The following is a 27,186-nucleotide window of genomic DNA, read 5'->3' on the forward strand; positions in this document are numbered from 1 at the left end:
TTCCCATCCAGGTGGGAATCTTCAGGCATTGTTTAGAGAGTCTGGGGCTGTTCTGAGGTTCAGAGGACTTGTCCACCTCCCTGCTTCCCCTCTTTACCCCTCTATTCTCCCTTGATTGCATGTAATCACTCTCTCTTTCTCATTCTCTCTCTCCCTGGCCCTCAGACCAAGGACTCAGCTTGCTAGTTTTTCACTTCTATTCCCCCTAAGGCATTATCTTGTGCATCACCACTCCCCCGGCTCTGTGCTCTGAAGCATGCCCCACTAACCGGGTCCAGGATCCTGGAACACTCAGTTCCAACCTGGACACCGCAACACAGGCTCCTGCTTGTCTGTAGGGAATCAGACCTCGGAGTCCTGGGTCTATCAATCCATCAACCATCAACACATATTTTACTTATTTATTTGTTTTTATTGAAGCATAGTTGATGTACAATATTATATGTTACAAGTGTACGATATAGTGATTCACAATTTTTACAGGTTATACCACATTTGTATTTCTTATAAAATCGTGGCTATATGCCCCATGTTGTACAATATATCCTTATAGCTCATTTTATGCATAATAGTTTGTAACTCTTAATCCCCTACGCCTATCTTGCCCCTTCCCCCTTACCTCTCCCCACTGGTAACCACTAGTTTGTTCTCTACATCTGTGAGTCGCTTCTTTTCTGTTACATTCACTAGTTTGTTGTATCCTTTAGATTCCACATATAAGTGATATCATACAGTATATGTCCTTCTCTGTCTGACTTATTTCACTTAGCATAATGGCAAAATTCCATTCTTTTTCTGGATGAGTAGTATTCCGTGTGTGTGTGTGTGTGTGTGTGTGTGTGTGTGTGTGTGTGTGTGTGTACACTACATCTTCTTTATCCATTCATCTGCTGATGGACACTTAAGTTGCTTCCATATCTTGGCTACTGTAAATAATGCTGTTATGAACATTGGGGTACATGTCTCTTTTTGAACTAGTATTTTTGTCTTTTCAGATATATGCCCAGGAGTGGAATTGTTGGGTCATATGGTAGTTCTATTTTAAGTTTTTTGAGAAACCTCCATACTATTTTCCACAGCACTGCACCAATTTACATTCCCACCAGCAGTGTACGAGGTCAACACATATTTATTATGAGCCCCAACTCTGGCATTAGAGGGGTGAGCTTGAATCCTCACTCTGCTGTTTGCTAACTGTGTGACCTTGGGGAAGCTTTACACCCTCTCTTAGCCTCAGTCCCCTCACCTGTAAAATGGAGACATAACAACGTCTACCTTGCTGCGGTAGCTGTGAAGGTAGGTGATCATGCACAGGAAGAGCAGGTAATCACAAAACAAGAGACTTTATTGTCATAAAACAGGTTCAAAGACTTTATAATCCAATGGAGAGGAGAGATATAAATACATCAGGAGAAAACACTGCCAACAGTGCTATGGATTCCTACACCAGGGGTTCAGAAGAGCTGAAGTGCTAGGAAATCAGTTTCTTCCTCAGGTGACATAACTTGGAGGCTTTCACAGACTGAAAAAATCTATACAGGCAGTTTCATTATGAAACAAATCATAGTGCACTTGTGATCAGTATTTATTACCTTGAAAATTAAAAAATCTTCCCAGCTCCCCCTCAGCATGTCACAGGGCTCCTAGGCTAGAATTCTCCAGACAGGAAGTCTGACCCACAATCCCATGCTCAGTCATAAATCTGCATTAATATCAGCAATATTTTGAGCACCTACTGTTTACCAGCCAAGCACAGATCCTAGCAGGGAAAAATCATTAAATGAGTAATAATATTTTTGTGATAAGTTCTAAGAGAGGGTCAGACAGGGGAATTCCAGGGAAGCATTACTGTAAACAGGGCATGTCGTTCTCTCCCCAAAACTTTAAGAGGCATCATTCCAGCTCTCTAACTGAGCACGATTATGCCTGAACTATAGGCACAGGATTATTCTATTCTTTTTTTTTTTGATTTTTTTTTTTTTTTTTTTTTTTTTTTGGCTGTACCACATTGCTTGCAGGATCTCAGTTCCTGGACCAGGGATTGAACCCAGGCCACAGAAGTGAAAGCAACGAGTCCTAACCATTAGGCCACCAGGGAACTCCCGGATTATTCTATTCTTAAGGATTTCTAGGAACTGGTTTTAGGATCTAACCTCCCTTCCACTTTAGAATGCCCTGGTTTATTTAAATTGTAATTTCTCTAACCACATATGATATAAAACCCTTCAAGTACAGAAGGGCAAGGCATATGTTGAAAACCTGTTATATATCAGGCACCTCACAACAGTCCTGTGAGGAGGCATTATTATATCCATTTTACATACAAGAAAGTAGAGGTTCAGGGAATAAGTAACTTACTCAAGGCAAGGTTGCAGTTTGAGTCCAGATCCATACCCAAAGCATGGGTTTCCCCCCTAGACTACTGGAATTTAATCCTGACGAAGCACTGCAAACCCAGGACCTCATCTTAAACATACTATGGCGTAATCTCCTAGGTCAGTGTTTTTCAAACTGTGGGTCATCAGTTTGGTGGGTACCAACCAGCATTTTTTTATTTTTATTTTTTTTAATTTTTTTTATTTTTTTTTTGCGGTATGCGGGCCTCTCACTGTTGTGGCCTCTCCCATTGCGGAGCACAGGCTCCGGACGCGCAGGCTCAGCGGCCACGGCTCACGGGCCCAGCCGCTCCGCGGCACGTGGGATCTTCCCGGACCGGGGCACGAACCCGTGTCTCCTGCATCGGCAGGCGGATTCTCAACCACTGCACCACCAGGGAAGCCCCCAACTAGCATTTTTAATGAAAGAATAGAAGAGAAAATATCAGAGTGCCCCACATGTAGTAAAATATTGTTTGGGGAAATTTTTATTTTAATTATATAAGTATGTGTATAGGTTTGCATCATGAGTAAATTACATTTCATGGTTTAAAAGGTTTAAAGCTACAGTTCCAAGCTTTTTCCGATCAATAACCAGTCACCAGTCAATAACTTTTTCACCTCGTGAATTTAAGGGTTTGAGTGCCTTTTGGTTTCCACAACTGCCTACCCTCAAGGAAAGTTCATCTTCCAGTACAAATAGTTCAGGAACTCCCTGGCAGTCCAGTGGTTAGGACTCCGTGCTTCCACTGCAGGGGAATCCCGCCTGCCAAGCGCGGCGCCGCCAAAAAAAGAAAAAAGTGCAAATAGTTCCTTAGGATGTGATGATTTGGACTTTTATCTTAAAGACCCAAGTGTTCTACCACCGTATATTTTCCAAATTCAGTTCTGGGCTCTGCTAAAATATATGACCCAGTCCTCCAAAATCATTCCACTCTCCGAACTTGAAGAGGGGCTCCATGACCAGGTGAAACTTCTCTTAGACAGCCGCATCCTCCAGTGCTGCTTCCCAAAGGAAGACATAAGTACACTCTGACACTTAGCTCTGGAAACAGAACCCAGGGAAGAATGCCTTGTTAGCACTGACATCTGGTGGTCGTCAAGAGGTCGGCAACCCAGTATCTCAGCCATTTGGAATTCACCAGGTATATATATAAATATATATAAATTTACATATATAGGTATATATAGTGTTTACTCGGTGCCAGACACCAGAGCAGGAATCAGGTACCAAGTCTGACTGCAGCTGAATTGATTCCTTGTGTCCCCACACCCGTTTTGACTCGCCTCCCTTCTCCCTGCATCTAGACGCAGCAAGGTGGAGGGAAAGGACAGGGACTTCCAACATGCCAGGGTCATGGGATCCTGGGTAAATTACTTAAACTCTGGAAGACTCAGGTGCAAATTCAGGATAAGAAAACTACAACCTACACTGGGCACGGGGATATCTTATTTTATTTAAGCCTCAAAATATCTCCTTTGATGTTAAGTTCCAGATACTTAACTAAGCATTCAAAAATACTGGTTTTCTTCCCCCTCTGTCATTTTAGGTAAGGCACGCACTAGTTGTCTTTCAAGGTCTAGAGTCTTGCTTCTTTCCCATCATGGCTTGCTTGCCTTACTCAATTAAAATAATAACATAGATTTCTGGAGAGCTTACTATGTGCCAGGAGCTTTTTAAGAGACATCTAAGAGATTTACGTGGTTAAAATCAAGTCACTTTAGCCCTCTGAAATAGAAACTATTATCACCCCCCATTTAATACCATGTCTCATCTAATCTCTATTAAAACCCTAACAAATACCGTATGCTAACACATATATATGGACTCTAAGAAAAAAAATGTCATGAAGAGATTAGTGGTAGGATGGGAATAAAACACAGACGTACTAGAGCATGGACTTGAGGATATGGGGAGGGGGAAGGGTAAGCTGTGATGAAGTGGGAGAGTGGCAGGGACATATACACACTACCAAATGTAAATTAGATAGCTAGTGGGAAGCTGCTGCATAGCACAGGGAGATCACCTCTGTGCTGTGTGACCACCTAGAGGGGTGGGATAGGGAGGTTGGGAAAGAGGGTGACGCAAGAGGGAAGAGATATGGGAACATATGTATATGTATAACTGATTCACTTTGTTGTAAAGGAGAAACTAACACACTATTGTAAAACAGTCATACTCCAATAAAGATGTTAAAAAAAAAAGAAAAGTAAAAAATATATATATTGGACACAGCGTCCTTTCTGTTTATGCATCAATTTAAAAGTACCAGCTAATACTCCAGTTAAAGCAAATAGTAAGACGGTTAAGTGCATCTTTGGAGACCATTGTTCCTGGGCCTAATTCTGGGTCTGTCATTTATCAGCTGTGTAGCCTTGAGCAAGTTATACAGGCATACCTTGTTTTATTGTGCTTTGCTTTATTTGTGCTTCACTGATACTGCATTTTTAACAAATTGAGGTTTGTGGCAACCTTGCATTTTCAGATGATGTTTAGCATTTTTTAGCAATAAAGTATTTTTTAAATAAATTTTAAAAAAACCCTATAAGATAGTTTTTTTCATTATCCCCATTCTACAGATGAGAGGGCTGAGGTTAAATGACTTGCCTGAGGTCCCAAAGCTAACAAACGCTAAAGTTGGAATTCCAACTAAGTTTGATTCTAGAGACTTAGGTCTTTCTTAACCGCTCTTCTCCTTTAGACTTTCAAGTGGTTTCAGTCTCCCAAACTAGCCTGTGATCTCAAAGGCGAAGCAGTTTGCCCGCAGAAGATGCTCCCTCACCAGGTGGTATATTTAACACGAGAGCAATTTAGCAACTTTTTAAAAATTGAGGACTTCATGACACTTTTGATATAAAAGGCCCTCCTGGGATGTTGTGGGAAAAAAAAGAGAAAAGAAAAAGCAGGAATCACTGGGGCCAACACATGGGGACTGCAATCAGCCAACCCAATCTTTGGGTGACTCTTTTCTTTTTGTTAATAAGCTGTATTCGTTTCCTATTGCTGCTACAACAAATTATTACAAACTTACTAGCTTAAAACAACACAAATTTATTCTCTTGTAGTTTTTATTCTCCTACAGTTCTGGAGGCCAGAAGTCTCAAATTAAGAAGTTGGCCTGGCTGCATTCCTTCTGGGAGTTTTGGAGAGAATCTATTTCCTTGCCTTTTACGGTTTCTAGATGCTGTCCACATTCCTTGGCTGATGGCCCCTTCCTTGCATCACTCCAACCTCTTGCTTCTGCTGTCACATCTCCTACTACTAACTTTAATCCTCCTTCTCATAAGGACCCTTGTGATTATATCGGGTCCACCAGATAATGCAGCATAATTTCCCCATCTCAAGACTGTTAGCAAAATCCATTTTACCATGTCTGGTAACATCTTTACAGGTTCCAGGGACTGGGCATGGACATCACTGAGTGACCACACTTCAGCCTACCACACAAGCCCAGGTCAGGTTTCCTCGCACGAGGAGTTTTGCGGGTTAGGGCCCTGCTTCTCTAACAAGGAGGTACTTGAAAGCTCTACAAGGCCTGGGCTCCACATGCATGAAGTGAACCTTTACTCTCAACAGTAAAGCAGCACGGTGTGGTGCTTTAGAGCCAAAGGATAGCAGGACTTCTGAGCTCTCGTTTCCTTTTATCAGGTAGATCACAGACCATTCACTGCACTTGACTAAGCTTCAGTTTCCTTGTCTGTGAAATGGAAATGACACCTGCTCTCAGGGTTGGCGTGAGGATTGAAGATCAGCTCTGGAAAGGACCTGGTGCTTAGTTGGCTCTCTTGAGACCCTCTTGGGAGACTGAACTTGAGCTGTCCAGCAATAGCATTGTCGTGATGAGTCTGCTCACGACAGAGGTGAAGGGTGAAGAGGGAGGAGGAATCTAGAAAGAAGAAAATGTTGGTCATGGTGCCAGGGCAAGGAGCGGGTCTGTGTCGAGAACAAAAGGCTAGCTTCAAGAGATACCTTATGTGCTTTGAAGATGGTGCAGAGATTTTGAGACTTGAAAGCTATGTTGAATATTCAACACTGATACCCAGGTAAATTGGGAAAGCAGACACCTTGCCTGAAACAATTAGCATTGACAATACACATATAAGCAGAACATTAAATTGTAAATGTGTTCATTTTCTTCTTCTCTGCCACTCGTGTTAGGTAATAGCGACAAGAAAAGTAGGTGGAAGATGATTCCAAGTAATTTCAGGGCATTATTACAAAGTGAGGCTGCTGAGATTTTTGTCTTTTTGACAAATTGAAGGAAGCCAGCAGGAAAAAATCTTGTTTCAGGAGTGCATTTTCACTTAGCTATCCTCTAAGTGGAGATGCATTACCCCTAGAAAGAAAAATTAAAGTTCTTCAACTGCCAAAGATAAAATGACAAATTTGGCTCCCAGCAATACATTCTAGACAGCCAGTAGAGTTCCAGGAAAAAGAAAACAAGAAAATTAAATTTGACAGAAATGGAGAAGCGGGAGAAAGAGGGATTTTTTTTTTTCCAGTTAGCATCTCAGTGCCTTTGGAGGGATTTTAGGACCATTCAGTAACAGACCACTTAGATGTCTCCCCCATTTTACCCTATATACATGAACGTTATTTTAATGGAGCTGCCACTCTATAGACAATAGGTAGTATCTACACATTTAGTCCACAGATTGACTGCATGATGATTTGTTCAAGACAACTTGAGAACAAACATGAGCAACTACCTGTCTGGAAATGAATTGTACAGCCCTCATTTCTGTATTTCCAGAATACCCTTCCAGAGAATTCTTGCAGAAGCCTGTTCTCCACTCTGAGCTTTGGACTGAGGAGCTTGTTTCTTCCATGTTTGAAGAGCTGTGCTATTTAATATGGTGGTGGTTATTTAAATTAATTTAAATAAAACAAGTCAATTATTTAAATTAATTAGTCGATTTTATTTAAAATGAAATGAAATGTAAAATTCAGTTCTTCAGTTGCTCTAACCGCATTCCAGGTGCTCAGTGGTCCATGTGACTAGTGGCTGCCATGTTGGACAACACAGATACTGGACATGGCCACCATGGCAGAAGACCTTATTTGTTGAGTAATCTCTGAGCTCAGGACACTGCAGGTTGATAGTGAAGGGTGGGAACTAGGAGAGGTGGTACATGAGGACTACAGTCAGGGAAAAGGAATTGAAGTAGACGTTTATGGGCAACCAGAGGGAGATTCAAGTCAAAAGATAATCACTGATTGCCTACTCTGTGAGCACCAAAGCTGAGAGAAACAGAGATGAAGAAGTGAGATGTAGTTCCTGTCCTCCGGATATTCAGGGTAGGACAGAAACAACAAATACACATTACAAAACTACTCTTATACAAGTTATAATGCCAAAGGGACATATCATGAGAGAGCTATGGGCATGCTCAGACAGGTATTAATGGAAATTAAAGATGAGAATAATCAAGTGGCTGAAGGATGGAAGAAACAGGAGACCACAGGGTAGGAGAGGATGCCAGAGGGAGATTATAGGGATTGAGAGAAATGTCAGAGTGGAATTGCTAATAAACACAAGCCCAGTATGGAGCCAGACTAGCAGAGGGTATAGATTCCCAACATCACCAAACACCATTTTTTATTAGTCTCCCACTACTATGTTTTGAAAGATGTTTATCATTATTACCCGAAATGATAGAACATGCATGTGCTTTGGAGTCAGAAGGACTTGGGCTTGAATCCCAGCTCTACTACTTACCAGCTGTGTGACTATAAATAACTTACCTAACTTCTCTGAGCCTCTGTCTTCTTTCTTGTCCACAGAACTGTGGATTATAACTGCTATTTCGAGGTATTTTCATGAGGATTAAATGAAATAGTGTAAGTGAAAGTGCTTAACAGAGCGCCTGGCACATGGTAGATACTCAACAGGGGTTAGGTTTCCCTTCCCTTTCCCGAAGACAACGGCTAAGCCTACAGTCTTTAGAGGCAGACTGCTTGGTTCAACTCCTGATTCTGCCTCTTACTGGCTGTGTGATATTGGGCACATGGCATTCTGAAAGAGTCCTTCCCAAGTGACAGGTGAGTGTGGACACGTGACAGCTTAAGTCTGAGTATACCACTTTTTTAGCAGAAACGGGAACTATTGGCAAAATCACTTGGTAGGACTCCATTCACACTTCTGATGTTAAGGATAAACACTTGCTAGTTAACATCGCAGTAACAATTTGAGAATGGAGGTAACCAACACTGAAGCGACCACTCAGAACGATTAGTGAGTGAAAAGAGTTAAGCAGGGTTATATTTTGTTTACATTTGTATGGTCAGCTCTGTTTTAATCCGCATCAGCGGTGACACCTCATAACATTTCCTATGGGTTTACACTTTTAGAACTTAATCACATACATGTTGGGCTTGTGGTGTTATCTCTTCCCTAACAGATCATCTGTTTCCTTTACATTTATGTAATCTCCCAAGCCAATATGTAATGTTCTTGACAGCAGGAGCCAAGTATATGTTTTTTACATCTCACATGGTACCTAGCACAGTCCTGCATTTGTTGCGGAAGGAAGGGAGAGGGGGAAGAAGGAAAAAGGGAGGAGCTTGTGTTTGTGTTAGAAATCTGAAATAAACATGTATTTGACAATAAAATGGCCATACTGGGTAAGACTCACACTGTTCATTACAGCCTAATGGAAGACTCCTGTCCTTCTCTGTGCCCATCTCAAATAATCAAGACTGTATTGTACAAATACACTAGAAAACCTTTAAGGCTCTGCAGCCATTACTTGCTCTAAATTATTTTAAGAGATATATTAAATTCTTTTGCTTACATTTATGTTTTTAAAAATAGAACATGAATTCATTCCCTTGTAAAAGACTTGAAACATACAGAGTAAACCACTGAAGTTGTCTTCACCTCCTTATCTCACTCGCCACCCCACTGACAGCACAAATAACTGTTTGTGTGTTTCTCTGAAGCAATTTATATTTTATGCCTGTACCATGTTTGGGGTTGCTGGATTCCTTCTAGATCAAAGATTTCATGATTTTACAATTAGGAAGGGGCCATTAGATATATTCATTCATCTAATAAATAATTACTGGGGATCTACTCTGGGCTAGGGGAATATAGAGGTGGATTAAACGTACAGCACTGCCTTCTCTTGCTATTAACATCGGGATTCCAAGAACTCTGTTTCAAAACGGCATTTAGGAGGGGGCACTGGAATGGTAGCTAGATGTCAGGAAGTTGGAGGGTAGATGGGAAGGAGGGCTGAAAGCTGTACTGTTGTGGTTTTGTGAAATTTAGCTGTGAAAGAAATGTTGTGATGAAGTAATAGCTTACAGAAGTAGTGGGGGCAAAAGGAAAGATTCAACATGGGAAGAGGCTGTAAATTCATGTAAGAAGTATTTTGGAACACCTACCATGGCCAGGTACTGGGCTTACCTTCCACAGGAGTATGTGTCACCCATGTCCACTCAATAAGCATGCAATGAGCTCCTTCACATTTGGCTGGACACTGTGGGTGTATAAGCGTGTTTAAAATAACCACTGCCCATTTACGAGCACCACTGCCACATTTGAAGCGAAAGTGCAGAGAAGAGTTGATTCATGGGGCCGGTTGTAGGAAAATGCTAGGAGGGTGACTTATGTGACCAAGTAGGAAGATTTATTTTGGACCAGTGGGAGGACATCTTTTCTTCTCATTGGAGGGAATGGCCAGTTAGTATAAATTTCTATAAAATAATTGGGAAAAATATATCACAAGTCTTTAAAATGTCCATGCCCTTGGGAATTCCCTGGTGGTCCAGTAGTTAGGACTCTGCGCTCTCACTGCTGAGGGCCCAGGTTCAGGGAATCCCTGGTCAGGGAACTAGCATCCCACAAGCTGCTCAACACACCCAAAAAACACAAGTCCATGCCCTTTGACCCACTAATTCCTCTTCTGGAAGTCTTCTCTAAGGAAATCATCAGTACGTGGTAAAAAATGAGACGTATAGTGGTAGTTATAGAATATGGATTCTCAGTTCAAATCCTGGCCACTCCACTAACTAATTACATTACCTTGAGCAAATTCCTTAACTTCACTCTCTTCAATTTAAAATAGGGATAATAGTATTTATCTATAAGATTATTGTGAGGCTTACATGAACTGATATGTCAAACATTTGAAACTTGGTAAGCACAAAAATATAAAGATTTATCATTAAAGCAAAAGAAAATGGAGATATCGAAAATCTCTAGCAATAGTATGTGGTTTATATAAGCAGAGGACAGCCAGGCAAAGTGTGGCAGAAACTGCTAATTGACCCTCAATATCTGTCTTCTCCTTCTAAAGTAGTAGAAACCCTGGATTTTAGTTGGGCATATAATTACCTAGAATATATGCTATGATTCCCATCCTTCCTTGAACCTGGTTATGGCCATATGACTAGATCTGGCCAATGGAATATGGGCAGAAGTGATGGGCATACTTTCTGGGTTGTGTACTTAAAGACGAGAGGCATGCTTCCCCACCTTTTTTCCTCCCCTTTTTGATTTTCATATAAACATGGTGGTGAGACATCTTGGACCATGCAGACAAGGGCTATACCTCAGGATGGCAGAGCAATTCAATAAAAGAGTCTGAGGCTCTGATAACTTCACAGGGCTTCACACCAGCTCAGAATGCCACAACAGAGAAACACATTTCTACCTTGTTTAAGCCACTATTGTTCCATGTCTCTTTCACAACAGCCAAACCTACTTCCTATTAGCAGAAGGCAATAGTATGCAACTATTTAAAATGATGATTTAAGAAGCAGTTTGAATGTCATGAAAGAATGTTTATCATATATTAGGTGGAAAAAACTGGATATTAAATTATATATATATATATATGATATGATCTCAGCAATTTTTTTTAATTCATGGTTAAAAACATTGGAAGGAACTATGCCAAAATAGAATTATGTTTGGATATTTTTCTTCTACTTCTCTATACTCTCCCAAATTTTCTGCTGTGCACATCCAATATGTTGATAATCAAGAGAAGATACAGTATAAAATTCTAGCCACCTATATTTCAAGACAAAGTTGCCCCAGTTGACAGGAATACCCCTTCTCCTTCTGCACTCACGGGTCATTTTGTTCCTGCCCTGGTTAGATCATAAACAAGCACTGTGTCTTTTATAATTCTGTGTTGCACAAAATTTCACCTCTAGTAGTCACTAAATAAGTATTTCATGGATAAAACATCACAATTAGAAAGGCAGAGATGTTTATACAGCTAACAGAGAAAGGCACAGATGTTTACATACAGCTAGCTTAAAGCAATAACTTGGCTGCTTTATTTATACACTCTCTGTATTACAAGCAAATTAGTCACAATTCCTTGCATATAGTTTATCTTCCAATATTATACTTAAGAACAATACAAAATTTACTATACCTGCATTTGAGTTTTACACATATTTTAAAATATGTATCACCACTCTATTAAGCATATTTTATTATCACTATTTTACAGATTTCAAAACTGAGGCTCAGAGAGGTTATTTGCCCCAGATCACAGAACTAGGAAGTGACAGGGCTAAGAGTGTAAACTTGATCCTTCTGACTTTACAACATAATCCTACCCAATATATATATATTTGTATATATTATCCTACCTAAGATACATGCACATGCACACATAATATTTTAATCCTCACAGTAATCTACATAAGTATTTTTAGTGTGCTAATAATATATTTCCTTTTTTAGTAATTAGTTTTTAATTGAAAAAGAAATACATGTCCCAGTCTAATCATGACAAAAACATCAAATTCCAATTAAGAGACACTCTACTGACTAGTAGCCAGTACTGACCAGTACTCTTGAAAGGTTATCAAAAGCAAGTCTGAGAAACTATTTCAGCCAAGATGAGCCCAAGGAGACATGACAATTAAATGTAATGTGGTGCTCTGTGAGGCATCTTGGAACAGAAAAAGAACAGTAGGTAAAAACTAAGGAAATTTGAGTAAAATATGGAGTTTACTTAATAATAATGTATCAATATGGATTCACTGTGACAAATTGTGAAAAATGAAACATACTAATGTAAGATGCTAATCATAGGGGAAACTGGGTTTAGGTATATGGGAACTCTCTGTACGATATTGGCAACTTTTCTGTAAATCTAAAACTATCCTAAAATTAAAAGTTTATTTTTTAAAAAAGAAATATACGCATTTGAAAAAATTCAAATAGAATCAGAGTATATAAAATGAACAGTAAGTCTCCCTCTTACTTTAGACACTTACTCTCTTGGTTCCCCTTCCAAGAAGCAAACATTGCTGCCAATTTCTTGTGTCTCCTTCTCTACAAGCACATACAGGTACGGACATATTTTTCAGTAGAGAGACCTATGTTCATGACTTAAGAATCTAACTCCCTAGGTTCAAGTTAAGTGTATCAGTTTCCTACAACAGGTGTAACAAATTACCACAAGCTTGAGGGCTTATAACAATGAGATTTATTTTCTCACAGTTCTGGAGGTGAGATATCCAAATCAGCATCACTGAGTCAATATCAAGGGGTCAGCAGAGGCTCTAGAAGAGATTCTGTTCCTTGCCTCTTCTAGCTTCTGCTGGCTGTCAGCATTCCTTGGCTTGTGACCACATCCCTCCAATCTCTGCCTCGGTGGTCACATTGCCTTCTCCTCTTCTTCCTTATATGTCAAGTCTCTCTTTATTTCCCTCTTAAAAGGATTACACTGTGATTACATAGGGCCCATTGGATAATTCAGGATAATTCCTCCATTTTAAGTTTCTTAACTCAGTCACACCTGCAAAGAATTTTTCGAAATAGGGAAGCATTTACATATTCCAGCGACTAGGACATGATATCTTTGAGAGCTATTATTCAGCCCACAACAGTAATTTATTTTTTTAATTGAAGTTTTCACTCAGAAGTTAATGACAAGTACAAGAACAAAATTGCTGTCTACACCTTATTCATGTTAATAAAACTGACATTCTGATGACTCTCTAACATAACTCATCACTTTCCTTCTAAGTGACATAATTATATTCCCTAAGGTCAAACTAAAAGATGTGGAATGGTCTCAGGTAATATGCAGCTGGTCATTTAAATTCAGTGCCTCAAGATATTGTTTTTAATTTTCCTTTCTGTCTTCCCTTTAGCAAGGGTAACTTAACTCCCAGTGCTACCAGCCCCTTCTATCCTGTTGCATCAGTTTTCAACTGTGGTTTTCTAGCCTCACTGTCAGAGCAATATGATGAAAGACCTTCAGCATCTGATGCAAGACTGTGCTCCCTTGGTGTCCTCATGCCCCAACAAGTTGGTTCTGTGCCCCTGTGTGAGAACAGGGCTGCCTGACTGGGGAACATTTGCCAGTTCCTGAAGTTGCAAAGATTCTGACTTTAAAAGCAATCTGTAGGGCTTTACCTGTGAAGCAGAGGAACTCTGGAAAACGCTGTACTCTGGTGGGATCACTAGGACAGTGAGGAAGATAGGAAGGTGATATACAGTCCAGGGGGAGGAAAAGACAAAACAAAAATCTCAACCTCTACTGACCTACCATCCTCTCCAGACTCATTTGCTCCAATCCAAAAGGTCAGACCTTCCAGAGACAGCCTGGAACATCTCGCCTGCAAAATATACAGCACAGAGACCTGGTACTTTTTGTTCTAATATGATGAAGCGTTGAAAATAATGGTTAATACTGAGCCTGTCAGGAGAGGTTGAGTTCAAAACTTAGCACTTTCTTACATCTTAGGCTCTTAATATCTGTACCAGTATTTTTTTTTTTTTTTTTTTTTTTTTTTTTTTACTGCAAGGAAGGAAGCAGTTAAATTTCAATATGAAACAACAGCTCCCAGTACTCTCATCTACCACCAGTAATTACTGCTCAGAGAAAGGATTAAAAAATATGTAAAGCCTAATCCCAATTCCCTGTAGCCCACCTGCTAGTTCCTTTCTGTAGCCAGCATCATATTTACCAACATATTTTAAACCAAGCATGAAAAAGTCAAGAATACCAATAACTTTGTTATTTGGAGTGCTGACAAAGGATATAATGGAGCTATTAGGCACCGTGTCTGTCCGGGCTCATTACACAAATATGCCCATCCTCTGGGAGGATTGCGGGAGGAATGAGTGAGGTATCTAGGGCGCTTCGCACAGCGCCTGACAAGTGGTAAAGGCTTGATAAATAGCAGCTATCACTATTATTAGCACCACAGTGGGGCCCGCATGGAAACTCCATCCAGTGTCAGGCAAAGGGACGAGAAGTGAGGAGGAACGTACAGTAAGAGGTGGGGAGGGAGAGAAAGGGGAGAGACCAAGAGTCAGACAGACAAGTTTTCCAAGTTTTCCGCAGGATAGCTTCTACTCTAGATGCACCATCCAAAATGACCTTTTCCTAAATTTGATTATTAGATGCTGCCAATTGAGCCAAAATTTTATGCTTTTTATTTATGAAAAACATTTTCCCAAGGCTGAAAATTGTTAGCTATATTTAGGTGGTTTTTGTTTTTGTTTTTGTTGGGGGTGGAGGGTGGTTTGTTTGTTTGTTTCGCAAAAATGAAAACCCAGGTGATCATTTTTCCTACCTACTCAGTCCCAAGATTAAATCCTGGTGGGTTATAGTTTCATTGATCATTGTCTCTCTGGAATATCTAGAAAAAGTGCCTGATTGGGTAAAGCTCCCCTTTTCTGACCCAGCCAACCAAGACCTGCTTGGTCCACATAGTGGAATAGGCGACATTGGCACCACCCCCTCTGCCCTTTCAATGTAGAGACATAAAATACAAGGCTGACACCATTCCCCAGTCTCTCGATGGGGACAGGGACATCAGTGTTACTATTCTGTATACTAATTTGTGTTCTGTATTAGTCCGTGGATTTGAAGAGCTTTTCACCAAAACCCATACAATAACATTGTGATGTAATAAAAGTTAGAATAAAGAATCAGCAGCAGAGACAATATAAATAAAAATAGAAAGTCGAGACTGAGGCAAGCCCATGACAGCTTATATAGGGCCTATAATTGTGCCTCAAATATAGCTTGAGAGAGAAGTTTCCAGGCAGCCAGAGTAGCAACCTAGGAGCCGGGGCCCATGAGGCCAACCTCAGGCCCAGAGAGGGGGGAATGTCAGGGGCCGCTGGAATTACAAAGAGAATTGCAGGCAAGGGTGAGGCTGTCGGGCCTGCCAGTCTGGACGGGGGGCAACCAGTGAGCCAGAGATGCTCAACTTTGTTTGCATTTTTGCAACCTCACTCCATGCCCATTCCTACTTAGTGTGGCCCCAGGGAAGCACAGATTATGAGTTTTCAGTCAAGGACCCAGTGTGCAGATAATTCAAGATGCTGGTTAAAAGTGGATCCAGGTGCTTTTGAGATCAGACGAGCAAGTGGTTAAGGCAGCACCTGCAGGGTACCAAGGACAAAGCCAGGAATTTTCCTGAGAACCAGGGTCTACTCTAGCATGGCAACAAGCAAAGGCTAAGTTTGTGGCATTCTATACTACGGATCGTGGCTCCAATGCTCTTGGCATGGACTACACTTAAAGCAAGTGTGACCAATCATTCAGCAAGGTCAAAAAAATAATAATATCAGAAATACTGTCAACTTCCCAGTGAACCTGCCTGGATGAATTAGCTGCACAGTGTGCCCCTGGAGGAACTAGATGAATTCTCCTGCAGCAGCGGTTGCCAGATATGAAGCGATAATTTTGAAGGACATCTGCTAAAAGCATAATTTTTTATTTTAGAATGGTTACTGTAGAATGGCTCTTAAAGAGGGGAAAACAATTAGCTAGCAGGACCACCTGTTTTTGGTAAGCCTCTTGGTTCCTTACCAGAGGTCAACAAACTGTAAGGCTTACCTGTTTGTATTTTCCCATTATCTATAGCTGGGCAACCAGGGGATTGCAAAGAAGCTTCAAATCATTGAAACATAATTTTGCAAATAGGAGAAAAGTGGCAAGACTAAACAATCTCAAATTATAATCTAACGTCTTAGCAGTCCATTCTGGCTAGCCATGCTTCTTACAGAAGTATGAATATACAGTGTACCAGGCTCCCACTTATGTCTAAACTAATAGTATAATAGTTTTTGAGTTCCTTGGCCTCTCCAGTTGCCTCTTCTGATTCAAAAAATGTGGGGAAGGAATCCCTGGGGTGTCTCTTCCCCAGTGATTTCCTAAGGAAATCACTAAGGAAAATCAGGATAATACCCCCTCAAAGATATCCAGATCCTAAACCCCAGATCCTGTGATTATGTTAAGTTACATAGTGGGGTGGAATTAAGGTTGAAGGTGGAATTAAGCTGCTAATCAACTAACCTTGAGATGGGAAGTTTAACCTGGATTGTCTCAGTGGGCCCAATGTCATCACAGGGGCCTTAAAAGTGGAAGAGGACGGCAGAAAAGTCAAAACCAGGGAGATAGCATCGTGAAAAAGACTCAGTTAGCCTTTGCTGGCTTTGAAGATGGAAGGGGGCCAAGAACCAAGGGACGCAGGCAACCTCTAGAAGCTGGAAAAGACAAGGAAACAGATTCTCCCCTAGAGTACTCAGAAAGGAACCAACCCTGCAGACACCTTGATTTTAGCCCAATGAGACCTTTCTCAGTATTGTGACTGTGAGATGGTAAATTTGCTACTTTACTAGTGCTTTATTTCTCCTCCACTGCAACTCATATATAACATGAGAATTCACCTCCCTCTCTCTTCCAGACTGCGGTGGTTCTCCAAACTTGGACACACACTGGAGTCACCTAGGCAGCTTCTAAAATACTGAATGCTGAACTTCCCTGGTGGCGCACTGGATAAGAATCCACCTGCCAAGGCAGGGGACACGGGTGCGAGCCCTGGTCCGGGAAGATCCCACATGCTGTGGAGCAACTAAGCCCGTGCGCCACAACTACTGAGCCTGCACTCTAGAGTCCGCGAGCCACAACTACTGAAGCCTGTGCGCCTAGAGCCCATGCTCCACAACAAGAGAAGACACCGCAATGAGAAGCCTGTGCACCGCAATGAAGAGTAGCCCCTGCTCGCCACAACCAGAGAAAGCCGTGCGCAGCAACGAAGACACAACGCAGCCAAAAATAAATAACATTAAACCTTTAAAAAAAAAAAAAAAGCACTAAATGCTGGGTCCCACACATAGAGATTTCTGATTTAATTACTCTGGGGACAGTTCATGAACCAGGAATTTTTCAAACTCCCCAGATAATTCTTATGTGCTGAGTTTAAGAATTGCTGTCATATACAGTGTGATATATTTCTCTCCAGAATAGAAGCATAACAAGCAATAGTAGAGATGCTACACCTGAACCTTGCTTGCTCCTCATGTAAACTATTGGCACAGGACAGTGGGCTTCTAAGCCCCTATATTGATCAGGGTTTACTTGCAAAGAACAGAATCCATTGTAGCTGGTTTAAGCAGGAAAAATACTTATTACAAGCTTACTGTAAAGGCTTACTGAATCATTGGGAAAGCTGAAGAAATAGCTTCCATAACAAGATTTCAAGAACAAAAAGTCTCAGTGCAGAAATGGGTCACCAAAGGAGCTTCCGCCTTTTCTGTGGTCAGGAAGAAGCTGGCTCCAGAATTGTGGCAGGAAGCTGATACAATGAGGAACCTGCCACATCAGGAAGTTGCACCATCCCTGCTCTGATACACACCAGCAGGGAGGCCTCATGCTCTGCCTTTTAGTACTCAAACCAACTGAGTTCCTAGACACTGGTATCTATGTTAATGCTGCCTCAGGGGGAAATAAATCCCTCCATGCCTGTACTTTTTAGAAAAAAAAGCAAGTACAGCAGAAATACAGTCTCCATTCCATGCTGCCTTCCAAATCTTGCACAAGTGTATTTGATTGGCCCAGCCTAACAAATTTCAAAACCTTAGCTGCAAGAGAGTCCAGGTTAAAAAAAAAAAAAAAACAGAAACTTTTTTTTTTTTAACTTTCTAATTTCTGCAGATTGGGAAAGTTCACAGAAGAAAACTTGAATGGATATTGAGCACCAATCAACCATAAATGCCATAGACCCTTCCTCTGGCTATTCAACATCCATACTTACCTTCTCTCCATATTTAAACTTCCAAACAATAACATAATTGTCCCTGTACCAAAAAAAAAACAAAAAACAAAAAACAAATATACTCACCTCCCCTCAAAAGGGAACACCCAAAGTTCCATAAGTCTCTATATCTATTTTTGGGTGATATTTATTCCTTCTCTAGTTCAGTAACAATTCCATCATGATATTCCATGCTATATAAATTAACTTGTAAAATTAACCACCATCAATAGACCATTTATAAAGTTTTGAGAAAAATGGAAAGGGTGGAGGGAAAATGGTTAATGTATATAAAAGCACATAACAGAACAAGGAAGAAGTCATTTGTGGTCATGATAGTTCCAGAGGCAGCTGGAAGTCTACAGTTGGTATTTACAATTTATTTCCTCCACAGCCTGTTATAAGTTACTTTTGTCCTCAGCCAGCATAACAGCTGGGCCAAGTTATTTAGCTGGTAGAGTGACCCAGATCTTCATTCTTAGTGGATCTAAACCCTCAGGGATCCTGACTATACTAGATTTCTGTAGTCTTCCACTAAAAGTTATTGTTAAATATATAAATTAAATTAAAATGCATATTGAATATATAATTTAATTTAACTTTTACCACTGGGCATGGCACTTCTATGAAGTGTCCCAGAGGATCTTCCAGATTCCAAAAATACCTCTCCCTGCTCCCATAGTAAAGCAGCAACACTATTTCCTCTCGATAACTGGGATGAAACATTCCTTTGACATAGTACTGACCCCTCTTTTGCCTGTTTGTTCATTTGCACATGGTGGCCAAAAAGGTGAATAACAATCTCAAGTTCCAATTTAACAGAACAAATTGATATCATGTGTTTCCTGATGTTTTGACTGAGAAGGATACAACATTAGTTATGTAGTATTCCTGCTGAAAATGCATAACCTGAATCTAATCATGAGGAACCAATCCATCAGACTGAGGAAAGAGGCTTACAGACATCCACAAAACAGGTCAATGTGTCCAATTTATTTTTCAGCAACTTCTCCTCAAAATATGTCCTATTTTGAACAAACATGTGGGTCACACATATCTTCCTACTTTGTACCCATCCTAAGAGTTCCATTTGCAAACTACCCCGGTCTGATACCAGTCCTCCAATCTTTTTCCTTCCAAATCTCTGGCCATACAGCTAATCCAGAGCCCATTAGCCATTACCAATGAATCTGTGTTTACCTGGACATCTGAACACCTTTATTTTCAAGCAACATTGACAAGTTCTTCACACAGAGAGGTTTTCTTTCCCTACTGTCTTTCAAGGTCACTGCTGAGTGGGGCTGTGACGTTACAGAAGCTGATTTGCAGCTGACGCAAGCTCACCATATGGATGCATTCACAAACCAGGTTTGGCTTTTTTTCTTTCTAGGGTAACTTCTTCACTGGGCTCACCCCAATGATCTACAGGTATTGATTGAGGGAGAGGGCAATGCAGCAGTGGGTGATGCCCTGGCAGTGTGAGCCCTCTGTTCATGCAATGTACTCATCCTTCAAGACCACTTAATCATAGTGTTGGAGAATGAAGAATGAGAAGACCCATTCCTATAGCCTGGTTAATCAGATAACACCCAGCCCATAAGGGACAGCTCAGGTCATGTGGTCACTTGACCATGAGAAGCAAGCCAGGCCTATTTCTCAAAGAGAGAGTAATCAATTGACAAATAGAGAATAACTTTGCTCCAAACTCTAGGGATGTGTACTGTTTCACTCCTGTAGAGGCTCCATACTCCTATAGGTTCCATGCACCATCCTCATCTGATAAAGACACTCCAGTCATGTGAGATAGTTGAAAATATATATATTGGTCTCTGCCCTGGGTTCCTGGCACAGAGCCCCTAAAACCCTTGTAACTTCCTAAGTGATAAGAACACTAGGATCATCTCGTGTTCTAGTATTTATACCTGACCCAGTCCCTGACACAGGGCTCCTAAAGCCTTGTCAATTCCTAAGTGGTAAGAGCACTAAGAGCATCTTTTGTTCTAATGAGGCAACTCTGGGTGGGCTTCTGATGACTCTCGGGTGGGGACCAGTCACCACAAAGACCAAGCCATGATGAGAAGCTTGGAATTTTCAGCACCTCTCCCCCTCCAACACTTCTCCAAAATGGGGAGAGGGGCTAGAAATGGAGTTAATAATTGATTGTGCCTATGTGAGGAAGCCTCCAAAAATCCCAATGGTACAAGGTTCAGAGAGCTCCCGGGTGGATGAACACACACACACACACACACACACACACACACACACACTGGAAGGGTGACACACCCTAATTCCAGCGCCAGAGCTTATGTCCCCGAGGTCCTCTCCTGAGGACCCTCCCAGACCTCCTCCTATGTATCTCTTCATCTGGGTGTTCATCTGTATCCTTAATAAACTGGTAGTCATTAAGTGTTTTCCTGAGTTCTGTGAGATGCTCTAGCAAATTAATCAAACCCAAGTGGGGGGAGGTTTTGGAGCCTCTGATCTAAAGCCCGTTGGTCAGAAGCACAGGTGATAACTGGTATCTGAAGCGGGGGGGGGGGGGGCGCATCTTATGGAACTGAGATAGTGTAAGAACTGAGTTAAACTGTAGGATATGCAGCTGGTGTTGCAGAGAATTGATTGGTATGGGGGAAACTTCCATCCATTTGGTGATGAGAAGTGTCAGAATTGAAGTGTCTATGTAAAAGAAAAGGAAACTCTCAGGGAAGAAACACACAGTCAGGAAGAACTGAGGTTTTCCCTAAGCAGTAGCACCACTAGATTGGCTGGATTATTAGGCCAAGTGGCAGCCTGCTTCTATTCCTTTTTATGCTCTAGGCCCCCCATAAAGCTGGCAGCTTAAGGTTACTCAGTAAATGAGTCCAGGTAGCACATGCAGACGTGGTATGTGCTGTCTCCAAAGCCAAAAGAAAGCTGCCAAGCTTGAGCCTCTTTCTTAGCAGAAGGTACAACAGTTAGTCTTTCACTTTGGATGGGATATCTCAAAATGCTCCAGACTATTGGTCTTCCATAAACTTTACTGAAGTGACAGACCCTTGTATTTTTATGATCTTTTAAATATCCTGTCATGTATACATCTTACCAAGAACACATGCTACTTCTTTTTCACCAGGCTCAATTGAATGATGTCATCAACATAGTGGACCTGTATGATGTTCCATAGCATGGTGTGATGATCAACTTCCCTGAAAACTAAAATGTGTCTGAGCATCTGATGCATGACCTAGCCCAGAGATAAACAGGGAAAGTATACTACTATCTCTGTGAGGTAAAATATAACTGAGTCTAGTGTTCTCTACCAACTAGAAGGAAAAAATAGTATTTGCTAAATGTATAAGTCCCTTCCAGGTGCTAGAAATTATGTTAATTTGACATGTTGAACAGCAAACACAATTGGAATCACCAACTGATTAAGTTTACAGTAATCCACTGTCATTCTCCAAGACCCATAGTTTTCTTGTATATCTACTGTGAGTTAAATATAGATATGAGAAGAATCATCATCCCTGCACTATTTTAAGCCTTCTATGATGACACTAATCTCTGTGATTTCCTCAATATTGCAGTAGTTTCTTTTGGGGGGTGATGGTGGTTTGGTTTACTATTTTGATGGGTAGCAGTTACTCTGGCTTCCACTGGCCACTTCATAGTTAATAGCTTTTACTCCACAAAACCAACGTGGCTACTCTTCAGTTGCTGAAATGTATACTCCAACTACACATTTAAGAGTAAGGGAAATAATTACAAGAGGGCTTCACAAATTCAGTGGGACCACTGAGAGACAAGCTCAGACCCAAATTTCATTTATCACCTCTAAAGGACCACAGTAGTATTTGGAGTCTTAGGTGATTCTTGTTAATGAAAGCTAGAATCCAATCAGCCCTCATCAGTTTGGGTGGTTCTCTTTTCCTAGTGCAGAGTTAAGTTATTAAATAGCTACAGGTTTCTTTGAAGAAGAATAGGAGAAATATTTATGGTACATTTTCTTGATAGGATCTCAGGGTTCTGGTTTCCCCTTCATTCAATGGCTTTAGGTTTATAAACTGGTCTGGAAATTGTGAAGGTCTATCTATGACTTTACAGATGCACAGGATTTTTGATTATATATATCAACAAGTGGATTCTGATAGAACGGTCATCTCTTAATTCCTAGAAGGCAGATGGTCAATTAACTACCAGCAAAGATCAGATTGCCACTCTGGCTGTGCCGCCAGAAGATGTTTCCACCTTGCTTCTAACATTTAAGTATTGCTACTTGTTCTCTGCCTCTCCAGGTTCTCAGCAGACCCATTGCAATCAAAATGTCCATTTCAAAAGCAGCATCTCGGGCTTCCTTGGTGGCACAGTGGTTGAGAGTCCATCTGCCGATGCAGGGGACACAGGTTCATGCCCCGGTCTGGGAAGATCCCACATGCCGCGGAGCAGCTGGGCCCTTGAGCCATGGCCGCTGAGCCTGCGCGTCCGGAGCCTGTGCTCCGCAACAGGAGAGGCCGCAACAGTGACAGGCCCGCGTACCGCAAAAAAAAAAAAAAAAAAAAAAAAAGCAGCAGCATCTCTCACCTTCCTGACTTACAGATGACTTTACTGCAACACTTCTCAAGGATGTGCTTCTCACAGTTTTGTTTCTCAATGCTCTGGTGAAAAGTCAGTCCCCTGGCCCTCTTAGTGGGTTACTGGATTATATGTGAAATACCTACCCTGATAGTCCTTTCTCCTAAGTGTCTGGATTCCTCCCCTTACGTTATACCACAGGTTTCTGATACCTCAATTTCCTTCGACTAGGCCACCACTGAGTCCGATTTTCAGTCAATCAGTCAGGCCAAGAGTTACAACCATTCCCAGCTGCTCCAACTAGAACAATCCAGAATGTCTAGAAAATGCAACCACGCCAATAAAGTAAGCCAGATTTAAAATTGTGTTTCTTATTTTCTAGCCTAGATTCTCAAAATTTATTCCCACCTATATTCCCTAGGTTTTTGCTGATATAAGTGAGAAAATCTTGCCATTCCCTAGGTGTGTAAACTTTTGCCTCCTAAGATAGACATTGTACTTGTTCTTCTGAGTTCATGATGGCGTTTGACTCTAGTAATAGATCTAGACCAATGAGTGATAGGAATTGGGGTAAGAGGAAAACTGGCATCCCCTTGCAAAGGAACTCCCTCAGCAAGGTCATTACAGAGTCTCTAAGACAGGTTGGACCAGCCTCATCAAACACCATTGCCAGAGGAAATGCTTCTACTGGCAACAGAGGTTCAACGGAGTTTTGGGGATCTTTGTACTCAGGTTCAATTGAACCCACCCAAATGGTCCCAATTCATAGGGTCTCCCTCTCTCCCAATCAATACTCAAACTTTCGCATAAGAGACCTAGTGATTCTGCGAGTTCAGATTATCTTTTAATCATCAACCCACAGGATCAGACTGCATTTGATGTTAGAATGTATCAGCCCTGCAGCTACATGAAATAAATGATTCTTCTAGAAATTCATAGGCACTTCTTGTCCTCTGATCATGCCTTACAACAGTAACTTTAAAATCCTAAGCAGAACATTTTTTCTTTAAGTTCTCTAATGTAGGTGAAAGCAGCCACCCAGCTCCGCAGCACTTATATGCCTCATTCTCACCATAGTGGTCAGCAGGCACCCAGTGCACCAAAGCCTTCACTTCATTCCAAGTGACCCATATTTTAAGTAACGATTTCACCACTCCATGTCACGCACTGCCAGTATTCCATATTCTAATGCTAATGTCATTTTTGCTCCTCTCAAACCTAATCAAGTCAGAAAAAACAAACCCAGATTTCCAATTTCTTTAGTCTGTTGCCTGTAACTCTCCTCTACCAATCACAGTCATGGGCAGGGCTTAATTGCAGAGAACATAAGCCATCCTAGCAAACTGAAGCACGGAAGGGTTTATCATAGGGCATTAAAAAGCTCACTGGGCTTCCCTGGTGGCGCAGTGGTTGAGAGTCCGCCTGCTGATGCAGGGGACAGGGGTTCGTGCCCTGGTCCGGGAAGAACCCACATGCCGCGGAGCAGCTGGGCCCGTGAGCCATGGCCGCTGAGCCTGAGCGTCCGGAGCCTGTGCTCCGCAACGGGAGAGGCCACAACAGTGAGAGGCCCGCATGCCGCAAAAAAAATAAAAATAAAAAACTCACTGAGTCATTGGGAGAGGTGGCGAAACAGACTGAGGTTGAGATTTCAGACCATGTAGTCAAACTGGGTCACCAAGGGACCTCTTGATTATCCCAAGATTAGGAACCTGCCACCTTCTACACAGTATGACAGCCAAAGTCAGGAAGCCACCACAATGTGGAGGCCCTCAGGGACAGGAAGCTGGCTCCCCACCAAACCAGACATGCTTTAATCCTCACCCGCAGGATGGGGTCCCTGTGACCTGGCTCTTGTCACCCACAAACTTCTGCTAACGCTGCTGCAGAAAATGCAAATACCTCTACAACCAGACTTTTAAAAGAAAAAGCAGAAGTAGCAAAGGCATGGCCTCTGCTCATTTCTGCCTTCCAAACCTTACACTAGTGCAAAGTAATAGCTGGATTTAAATCACATCCAGAGCACATCCTGAGGTCAGGGGACTCTGGGAAATGGGGTGTTTGGCTCTCCAGCCACTACAGTGCAGGAAGTGACAGAAGGCAGGTGGGGTGGACACTGGGGGCAGATCTACCAAACCCATCACAAAACCCCAATACTGAGTTCTAGTCTTAAGCTCTGACAAAGAACCTATGTAGTTGTGACTCTATTTGCAACCAATGAGTCCTCCACTGACATTTCTTTATATTCCCCACATACCTGTATAATCCCTGACAGTTAAGAGGTAAACTATAAATTCCACTTGATTGAATGATTGGCTTAGAATATGTGACATTAGAGAAAGGCATTTATTTTTATTTTTCTGACTCATTGCTAGAAGTCACTGGGAAATGGCTTGTCCATACAGCTGCAGCACAAAATATTTGCTGTTTATCTTAATGAGATCCCAGAGGGTCTTCTGAATCATCTGAGTAACAGTAAGTTATATTTGGTAGCATTGTAGATTCAAGTACATTGTACGATACACTCATTTCTGGAAACTGATATAGGGAACCAAAACGTCCCTTTTTTTCCATTCGCTTCAGAAAACAGAGAGCTTACTGTCTTAAGGAAAGGCACACTTTCATAGCCTCTTGCCTTGAAGTCAATAATGTGCCTTCCAGAAGAGTTTCAGTAGGGATAAGCAGTCTATCTTCCCCAAGCTATCTCCTTTCTTATCTTGCATTCAGTTGTCTTGAAACTCCTCAATTCTCTGGAGTAATCATTGTGCCTGAAACAGAGAACACCTTTGTGAGTATTTCTCAGAGGAACAACTGACCGTCCTTCAAATACTGCTCTCAGCACCAAGACCTATTGATTTGGATGTATAAATCCCCATGTACACACAGTGTGCCAAGCACTGGCCAGAACCCACACCTCGCACAGCCCACCAGCCTGATCAGAATGTGGGAGAGCAAGGATCATCCCGTCCTTCCCCTGCCTTCAGTCAGAACTTTGCAAAATCACTCCTGACCTACAAGAACCCCACTGTGACTAGGAAATGATATGAGATACTAAATAGCCATTTTCTTCTCAAGTCAAGTATCCCCTGTTACTTCCTAAGCTACTGATTGGAAGAGAAACTTAACTAATGAAAGGTGGAAAGGTTTTATCCCTGAAGCACCCCAGAGACCTCACCAAGGCCCATAAAGGCCCAAGAAAATGATATTTCAATGATTACTGTGTTTTACTAAAAAGTGAAGGATTTAGGAGGCCACCCTCACCCAGCAAGGTGGCACACGTTGACACGAGCAGACCAGATCTCTCTATGTGAACAAAAGAGAAAGGAAATGGAGATAATTATTCTAGTAATTCAATAGCTCCCCTTCCTCCTAAATCACTGGAGTAATTGCCTCAGTCTTTAGTGGAAACTAAATTATTGCTTAGTAGCTGCTCTGGCTTGGACCTTAAGAGACTTCTTCATGGTGGAGGAGTCTCCCATCTCCACATTCCTACTGCAAACTTCATGTTCCTGGGCAACGTACATATAACCACCCTCCACTTTCTCTCCTTAAATACACTCAAATCCAAACTTTCCTGTCTAACCCAAAATTCTCGAATCTTGTCTATCAAGTAGCATCAGGACCCAGGGGCTATTGGCTAGGATGGAAGTTTATGGCTCCAAAGGAAGGTATTTAATATGCTATTATTTTTAAAAGGAATCATGGACATTTAGACGCCATTTCTACTCCTTTTTATTCTTAAAAAGGGAAGAAGTGAGTAAGAGAAACCCCTCAGGGTCTTGTGCTAGAATCCTTTCTGGCTCTCAAGGCAAGCCCAGCTGTGTCTTGTTGCTTTGTTACATCTGTCTGTCATGTCTTTCAAATACTTCCCCTAACACGCACCAATGGAGGTTTCTGCACATTCTTGCTTTCCTGACCGAATTTGTGCCTTGCATTCATTCTCTCTCTTAAAACTGTCTCACCCCAAGCACACACACACACACACACAGAGGGATCCTTTGTCATGACCCCCAAATAGTCATAAAGAGAAATGACTTCAGAGCTAAATTGTGTCAATTCCATTGTAGCTCCACAAGCTCCACAATATAAAAACTGCTGAGGAAGTTCTATGCTTCAATTTCTTAATCCATAAGGATAATAATAGCATTTACCAGAAAAAGTTGCTTTTGAAGGTTTAATTATGAATGTTAATCAAGTGCTTAGAAAATATGTCTGGCCTAAGGTGGT

Source organism: Kogia breviceps, chromosome 4, assembly GCF_026419965.1.
Source record: "Kogia breviceps isolate mKogBre1 chromosome 4, mKogBre1 haplotype 1, whole genome shotgun sequence".
Taxonomy (NCBI): Eukaryota; Metazoa; Chordata; class Mammalia; order Artiodactyla; family Physeteridae; genus Kogia; species Kogia breviceps.